An 8818-nucleotide genomic window follows, 5' to 3' on the forward strand; every position below is an offset into this window, starting at 1 on the left:
ACATGAGGAAACAACACAGATATATTTTAGGAGCTCACAAGCCAAAACATTTCTGGTTTAATCTTTAACAAAAGTGTTTTAATTTATGTAAAATCTTCATCTTAAAAGGAATTTAAGTTATCATATAAATGTAGTGAAGTAGTGGCCGGGTTGGTTCAGTGGGTAGAGCGGGCGCACATATACCTGTGACGATTTCCTGCATGTCTTCCCTTTCTCACCTAGCTGTCCTGTCAAAAATTAAAGGCGGAAAAGCCCAAAAAATTAATCTTTAAATGTAGTGAAGTAAAAAATACCAATTGTGTACTCTGAGATGTAGTGAGTGAGTACTGATGTAGTGAGTAGAAGTAGAAAGGGGCTACAGGAGTAAATGTACTTCCAACTCTGTATATATTTGTGCTGTAACATTCTGGACATTTTTTAATAATTCGTGCCTTGTACCTAAAAACTGACACCCGCCAAAATAAGAGCCCGAACAGCTGCTGACTGATGTCCACGGTGTGTTTTTAAAGAGACGGAGAGATGGCTGAGGGTTGTTCACATTTGAATATTTTGGTTTAAAAACTGTATATTTGGAGCTTAAACCCCTCAGCCACAGTGTGTGTGTGTGTGTGTGTGTGTGTGTGTTTGTGCCACATCTGCGACTAAATTCACTAATTAAAATAAAGTAGAAGCTGCTCTAGTTTAAAAACAACAACTGCCATTTAGTTATAAAGTGTTTGGGGGGGAATAGGGTAGAGCCCAGATGTGTTTTTCTTTCTGCACTCCTTTTCTTTTATGATCACCGTGTTGTCTCTAGGTTGGTCGGCTTCCAGCTCAGATTAACTGTACGTCCACACCGCCGCCGACTTGATCTTCTAAAGATACAGGAAGTCATTCATTTTCAATGGAAGCTGCTTCTCTCAGCTGCAAGGAGCGGAAAATCTGTCGGCGTCACGTTTTGGGCGTTTTGAGCGACCAGAGCGTCAATCAGAAAGTTGAAAGTAGGTCAACTTTATGGTAATGAGCTATGACGCGGTTCAGCGGCAACCAATCAGAATATAGACGTCCTTCGCGCTGGCTGATTCCAGAGAAACATACGATGTAAACTTTGGTTCCTACCAAAACATTAGTTCAGAGAAAAAGGAGGAGAAGCTCATCATGGCCGTTGCTGGGTTCCCTATCATTTATGATATTTGCGTATAGGGACCAGTTAACGTTACCTGCCGGTCACATGGTCTCTAAACAGTCCGCTCACGGTGAAGTCCTGCACGGATCAACAGCTGGCGGCTGCTCGCTCTGCCTGCACGCTGCTGCGGTTCAGCGGCTAACGAGCGAGCTAACTGCTAACAGACACCGCTGCGACCAACAACCAATACACATTCTGTCATCATATATGTAATTTATAAAAGGTTTCTAGTGTCAGTGTATTGCCGTGCAGTGGCTGCTTGATCTTTTTCCATGATGAACATAGAATGCTGCTACGTCAGAGCGGCCAAAGCCTCAAACAGCTTCCCCGGACTTTCTGACCAGCGTCCTCGACCGGGCGGCCAGAGCTTCTTTGCAGCTCAAGTCGGCGGCGGTGTGTACGTACAGTAACCGCGCTACAGCCGAAGGGTTAGTTAGTTTGTTTTTGTTTTTCAATATGGACCATATTTTCCAATGTTTAGTGTCTAAGTGACTGATGGGAACAACATCTTTGAGATTGGCACGGTATTAAGCAAGACAAGCTGCAATGTAACGGTAAACCATGAAATGTTGTTTTTGCCGCTGACAGGCTCAGATTATTATTCTAAAATCCTTTTTGTTCAACATGAAACAGCCCCGAAATCACCATCGCCAAACCCACCAGACTCCATGTAAATAATCAGTACTTTTAATCATTGTAAAACACACTTCATTCAGAGTCGACAGAAACTAAATAAAACTATGAAAAGCCGTCTTGGATCATCTTTCCACTGTTCCAACAATCACCACTCTGGTTTGGTTGAAATAAACCCTTAATTCACCCATTTACATGTGGAAATATGCTGGCTCTATACACGCTAAAAGTACTGATTATTTACATGGAGTCTGGTGGAAATATGCTGGCTCTATACACGCTAAAAGTACTGATTATTTACATGGAGTCTGGTTGGTTTCTTAGGATCTTACTCTTTAACTAAAAGGTCTATCTCTGTAGGGATCCTTTCATAATGTTGTCAGACACTTAGAATAATAATCTGAGTCTGTCAGCGGCAACAACAGAACTTTTAGTGGACGCTAACTGATTGGTTCATAGCTGAAGACCTGCGTTTTTGCCGGACGGCGGACGCAGGCTGTCTGAACAGCTACTGCTACAGTATCCTAGAGCGCTATGTGGAGCGGTGCTAACGTTAGCTAAAACAAAGTGGTGGAGCAAGCTCGAGAAAGAACAGGGTTAGGGTTAGATAGGTCAGATAGGGTCAGATAGGTCAGAGAACAGAGAGAGAGAGTGAGAGAGAGGCTAGAGGAGTTCCCTGTACAGAGAGCACCCGGTCATATCATATTACTCGCTGCACTCCGACTCCATTTTTTCTTGTTATGGAAACGACAGGTCTGGCTACTCCGCTTGTGATTGGTCGGCTGTCAAGAAAGCGCTAGACGTAGGGCGTTTTTTCAGAAAAGTTGAACTTTTCTCAACTTCAAAAAGACGCTCCAAGCTGCAGAAAAAGAAGTCGGAGATGGCGTTTAATAAAGCGCTCACGACTGTTTTAAAAACACGTTTCCTCCGTACAGGATTATAACGTAAAACAGACGCTGGCAGCTTCAACAAAGACGCCAAGTGTGAACAGAGCCTTGGACACAAAACAGGAAAATAGGGTCCAGGTTGGAAAAACTAAACAACGTTGGCGTTTAACGAAGCTGAAGGAGCGGAGAAGCCAGGAGCTCGTGCTCAGGCCGTGTGTGGGCGGACCGTAAACTAACGGTTTGTGTTTTTGGGTTTGATTCTTTCATTTAGTAACTGCCTGGACTTGTACCTCAAAAAACGCCCTGATGAAAGCACATTTTATTTGGGTTTGACACAAGTGAATGTCCACTGGGCTGCATCTTCCCCTCTTCACATGTGCTTCTAATAACCACGAGTTAAATATCCTAAAAAGAGATTGTTAGCGGCATAAGCTGGCCTTTGTCGCCACTTGGAGACAATGTTTCTCAGAAGAAAAACAAGGTGCACAGTCAGAGATCATGTACAGCACCTCCCTCACTCAGAAATGTGGTAGTTTGTTTGTATTTTGCAGAAAAATATACAAAAATAAAAAACAGGCTCTGTTACAAATGTCTCCGTGTGGTTTGTCGTCATTGCTTCCTCAGCTATTTAGATAATTATTATTATTTGGTTCGAGTCATTTTTTAATTATAAAAATCTACACTAGGGTTGCACAACATTAACCAAATGTGATATTGCTGTATCAATATTAATTTCGATATTTTTTAAACATATGTGAAATTTCAAAAGTTACGGGAAAACGTATCAAAATAGAGTCATAACAAATTAAACAAGTTTTCTTACAACACAAGGATTATTTCAACTGACGGTCATATTGGACACACACACACACACACACACACACACACACACACAACTGACAGTCATATTGGACTGGTCCAACATGAATATATAAATAAGGACCATGTCCCCACACACACACACACACACACACACACACACACACACACACACACAGACAGACAGACAGACACACACACGGACACACAGACAGACAGACAGACAGACAGACACACACGGACACACAGACAGACAGACAGACAGACACACACACACACAGAGACAGACAGACAGACAGACAGACACACACACACACACACACACACACACACACACACACACACACACACACACAGACACACACACACACATAGACACACACAGACAGACAGACACACACACACACACACACAGTCCCTTATCTTCGAGTGTGTGTGTGATAGGGGTGTAACCGTTTCAGTACAGGGCTTTCGGTACGGTGCACGTGTGCACCGAATGGCCGAACGCAATCTTTTTTGTGCCGAACATAGGTCAATTTTCGTGTTTCCACACGAACATATTAAGTGGCGGAAGTCTCCGCGTTCAGCACAAATCCCGCCCTGCAGCTGATTCTAAAGTTTTCATTGGTCATGTCAACATGTCAATCACTGTACAGACACCAAACACTGATCTCTAAACCTACCCGCCGTCACTGTAACCTAAACCAATGAAATCGACTGCAGGGCGGGATTTCCACTGAAGTGGTTTGGGGAAAAAAATAAAAATCACACACCGCGCGCTGTACAACAACATACAACATACACAGCACGCTTTAGCCCAGCCTCTCGCTAGCTAGCGTCATGGCCAATGCAGACAAGCCCATAGACAGTACGGACAAGCCGGAGCTTGAAGAGCCCTCCTCCTGGAACACTTTGGTTTCCCAGTGAAATACGTCAACGGACAAAGACTAGTCGATAAGACGAAAGACTAGTCGATAAGACCAAAGACTAGTCGATAAGACCAAAGACTAGTCGATAAGACCAAAGACTAGTCGATAAGACCAAAGACTAGTCGATAAGACCAAAGCAGGTTGCTCAGGAATGATCGGGTATGTTTCTGGCAACACTTCAAACTTGTTAACGCACTTGAAAAGGCATCACGCGAGTGTGAACATCACTACCACAAGGAAAAAAAACGACCGTAATTCAAACGCAGCTCCTTTGCTGGTAATTCCGATCGGGCCAACGCAATAACGAAAGCAATTGGTGTTTTTATAGCAGCTGATCTACGACCATACTTGGTTGTTGACAAGCTGGGATTGGTAATGCTGCACTGTAATCCATAGTTATTTATTTATATTTTCATTATATTTTATTATGTGATATTGGTTTGAGACTGAGTATTTTATTTAATGGAGAACTTTGCAGCAGTATTTTTCTTATTCTTTTTTTATTTTATATATATTTTATTAAAAAGTGTTTTAAAAAGTGTAAACAAATTGTTAAAACAAAGTTTATAGTAATAAACAACCTGCAGTTTAATGTTTGCATTTCTTTCCCTTACTGTACCGAAAATGAACCGAACCATGACTTTAAAACCGAGGTACGTACCGAACCGTGATTTTTGTGTACTGTTACACGCCTAGTACGTACCGAACCGTGATTTTTGTGTACGGTTACACCCCTAGTACGTACCGAACCGTGATTTTTGCGTACCGTTACACCCCTAGTACGTACTGTTACACCCTAGTACGTACTGTTACACCCCTAGTACGTACTGTTACACCCCTAGTACGTACCGAACCATGATTTTTGTGTACTGTTACACCCCTAGTACGTACCGAACCGTGATTTTTGCGTACTGTTACACCCCTAGTACGTACCGAACTGTGATTTTTGCGTACCGTTACACCCCTAGTACGTACCGAACTGTGATTTTTGCGTACTGTTACACCCCTAGTACGTACCGAACCGTGATTTTTGCGTACCGTTACACCCCTAGTACATACCGAACCGTGATTTTTGTGTACTGTTACACCCCTAATGTGTGATATAAGAAAGGAAATGGAATCTGTTGAAGAGGCCACGTAGACAATCTGGGACACAGCTCACATACCAGACAGCATTTAGTTTGGGAAAACATTTATACGTCTAATGGACACTAGGACCATACCACAAGTTCACACACACACACACACACACACACACACACACACACACACACACACACACACACACACACACACACAGACCATTTCAACAGAACAGGACATGTTTTACTGGTTGGACAGTATAAAATATATAAAGAGAACAGGACACAACTTTTCTTTCTCGTCTCTGATTCGTTCCGTTTAGTTGGCCCTCATTTATGAAACGTGCATACGACCTAAAACAGGCGTAGGACGGGCATCAGTGATCTCTTTCCATTCCCCATTCTTTCTACAGCCTTTAATCCCAGTTATCAGGCTGCCAAATAGTACACACGATATCAGGATTTCAATCTCCACCTCTCATACCAAAACCGTGACTTTGATACCGGGTCCTAAACTATCCTTTATTTCGATACCAATTTTTATAAAACAAAAATAAACACATTACACATAGGGGACCAGTTCATGTCCTGAAGAAGTTAAGGAGAAAACACAAGACTTTCACCAGGAAACAGGTGTTCATGTCCTGAAGAAGTTAAGGAGAAAACACAAGACTTTCACCAGGAAACAGGTGTTCATGTCCTGAAGAAGTTAAGGAGAAAACACAAGACTTTCACCCAGGAAACAGGTGTTTGTGTCCCAGTAGTACTACTTAAGGGGACTGCTGTTTAAACCCAATCCACAACAGAGCTATAGAGCTATAGAAACACTGCCATGTCATGTTGTCTGTTGCAGCTACAGACTGACCACCAGAGGGCGCCACAGACTGAATAAACTCCACATCTTTCTCAATGAAAGCCTCTGAACACACACACACACACACACACACACACACACACACACACACACACACACGATTTCAGTTATTCTGGCTGATTATAGCTCTGCTTAGGTTGAAGGTGGGCCGGATTGAGATGGGGAATTTATTAGATGACAAATCTTTTCTACCAGTAAGAATGATAGAGCGGTCATTCGTCCTGCTCTATCAGTGGCAACAGAGCTAAAAGGAGACGCAGGAAGATGTCAGTCAGCCAGTCTAGACACCCACACAGTCCTGGGAAAAGGTCCAATCAGCTGCATACACTCAAAACACCTGAGAGGGTGTTGAGGGCCTTTAAATAATGCTGCTGAAGTGGGATTAGTTTTCATGTTTTGGACATTTTTTGACTTTTGGACTCTGTGTGTGTGTGTGTGTGTGTGTGTGTGTGTGTGTGTGTGTGTTGTTAATATTAAATGTCTTTTAGACGTGACAAGAGGCGCAAACTGCACACTGAGTTAAACCAAAATCATGGTTTAATATGTGTAGATATTCATTTTGTAATCATATGTTTTCATGGGTAGTTTTGGGCCTTTGTCTTTTCTTTACTAATACAATGATACTTTCTTTGTGACACGATTCAAAAATTGGAAATGGTTTCAAAACAAATGTCCTCGTTTAAAGCTACATTGTGTAAGAATTACTCCCATCTAGCGGTGAGATCATATATCGCAATCAACTCTCTCTCGCCACGCAGTGTTGCAGCTACGGTAGCCTTCACGCTTCAAAAAGCAATGAACAATGTTGACAGATAAATGAAGCCAAGTAGAAAGTGGCGTGAAAAGAAAAGACTTCAGTAAAGTACAAGTACCTCAACATTTGTTTTTGAGTACAGTTCCTGAGTAAATGCAGGGTTTTCCCGCCATTATAAGGCTGAAGCATTTTGGGCGCCAACTAAGCCGAATGAATGTAAAAATCAAATGTGGGCATCCAAACTAACTGAATGACTTTTCTCAGATCTAATGGTTGTAGTCGGTCCCCCAGTGGACTTCTTTAAAGTGCTCATATTATGCTTTGTGGCGTTTTCCCCTTTCCTTTATTGTGTTATATAACTTTTGGTGAAAAAGCCCAAAGTCCCCCCCAAAGGGACTTACCATCTCCAACAGAAAACACTGTTCACAAACTGCTCCAAACAGCTCTATTGTAGTCCAGCCTTTACTTCAGAGACAAACGTGGTCACTTTGGAACACACGTTATAATGCTCACCTAGCTGCTAGCATGGCACGCCCTCATACTCTGCTTCTGACTGGCTAGTAGTCCTTACCTAGGTACTGTCAGGGCACGCCCTCATACTCTGCTTCTGACTGGCTAGTAGTCCTTACCTAGATACTGTCAGGGCACGCCCTCATACTCTGCTTCTGACTGGCTAGTAGTCCTTACCTAGGTACTGTCAGGGCACGCCCTCATACTCTGCTTCTGACTGGCTAGTAGTCCTTACCTAGCTGCTAGCATGGCACGCCCTCATACTCTGCTTCTGACTGGCTAGTAGTCCTTACCTAGCTGCTAGCATGGCACGCCCTCATACTCTGCTTCTGACTGGCTAGTAGTCCTTACCTAGCTACTGTCAGGGCACGCCCTCATATGCTGCTTCTGACTGGCTAGTAGTCCTTACCTAGCTACTGAGCATGTGCGACTGCCAACAAAGATGTTACAGCAGTGAGAGGTCTCACTCTGTAGCTAAAACAGAGACCTGAACACAGGGTGAAAAGAGGAGCTGCAGCAATGTGCAGTACAACAAATATATGGTGTTTTTTGAAAATTAAACCACGTAAACCTATTCTGGTACAATCTCTAAATACAATTATGAACCTGAAAGTACAAACTGCTCATAAATCCCGTCTCACAGCTCTGATATGAATGCAGACAGCTTGTGTTTATTTTTGGCAGTCTGGGTAATGTCTGTAGATTGTTGGCTGGCCGTGTGCACATGAACGGGATGGTAATATAAAGGGCGAAGGTTTCAGCAGTTTTGAAACACACACACACACACACACACACACACACACACACAGAGAGAGAGAGAGCTGTGTTTAGAAAATGTCAAGGACACCCTGTGAACTGGCTGGCAGCCCAAATGCCTGTAGAGTACCGTGTGTGAGAGAGTGTGAGAGAGTGTGTGTGTGTGTGTGTGTGTGTGTGTGTGTGTGTGTAGTTGCTAAAGTCCCTTGTTAACAAACATGACCAATATATGAACTAGAGCTGCAATTTTTAATTGTTTAATCGTTTATTTATTAAATTAATCGCCAACTAATTTGATAACTGATTAATGTTTTTTTAAAGGTTTTAAAAGGTTTGAATAATTTTTATATAAATTAATTGAAAATGAAAAATAATTGTTAGTTGCTACATAATGCAACTTGCACAAACA

The 8818-nt window shown here is 42.5% G+C and overlaps 1 long non-coding RNA gene across 1 annotated transcript; it reads right to left on the reverse strand.

Annotated features, from left to right (window-relative positions):
* Positions 1-427: 427 nt before the first annotated feature.
* LOC116041889 lies at positions 428-1768 on the reverse strand. The gene is made up of 2 exons (XR_004103031.2): positions 1567-1768; positions 428-822 (listed from the first exon to the last, which is right to left on the reverse strand). It is a non-coding gene; the product is annotated as an uncharacterized LOC116041889 (long non-coding RNA).
* Between the last annotated feature and the right edge of the window lie 7050 nt (positions 1769-8818).

This window comes from Sander lucioperca, chromosome 14, assembly GCF_008315115.2.
Source record: "Sander lucioperca isolate FBNREF2018 chromosome 14, SLUC_FBN_1.2, whole genome shotgun sequence".
Classification (NCBI taxonomy): domain Eukaryota; kingdom Metazoa; phylum Chordata; class Actinopteri; order Perciformes; family Percidae; genus Sander; species Sander lucioperca.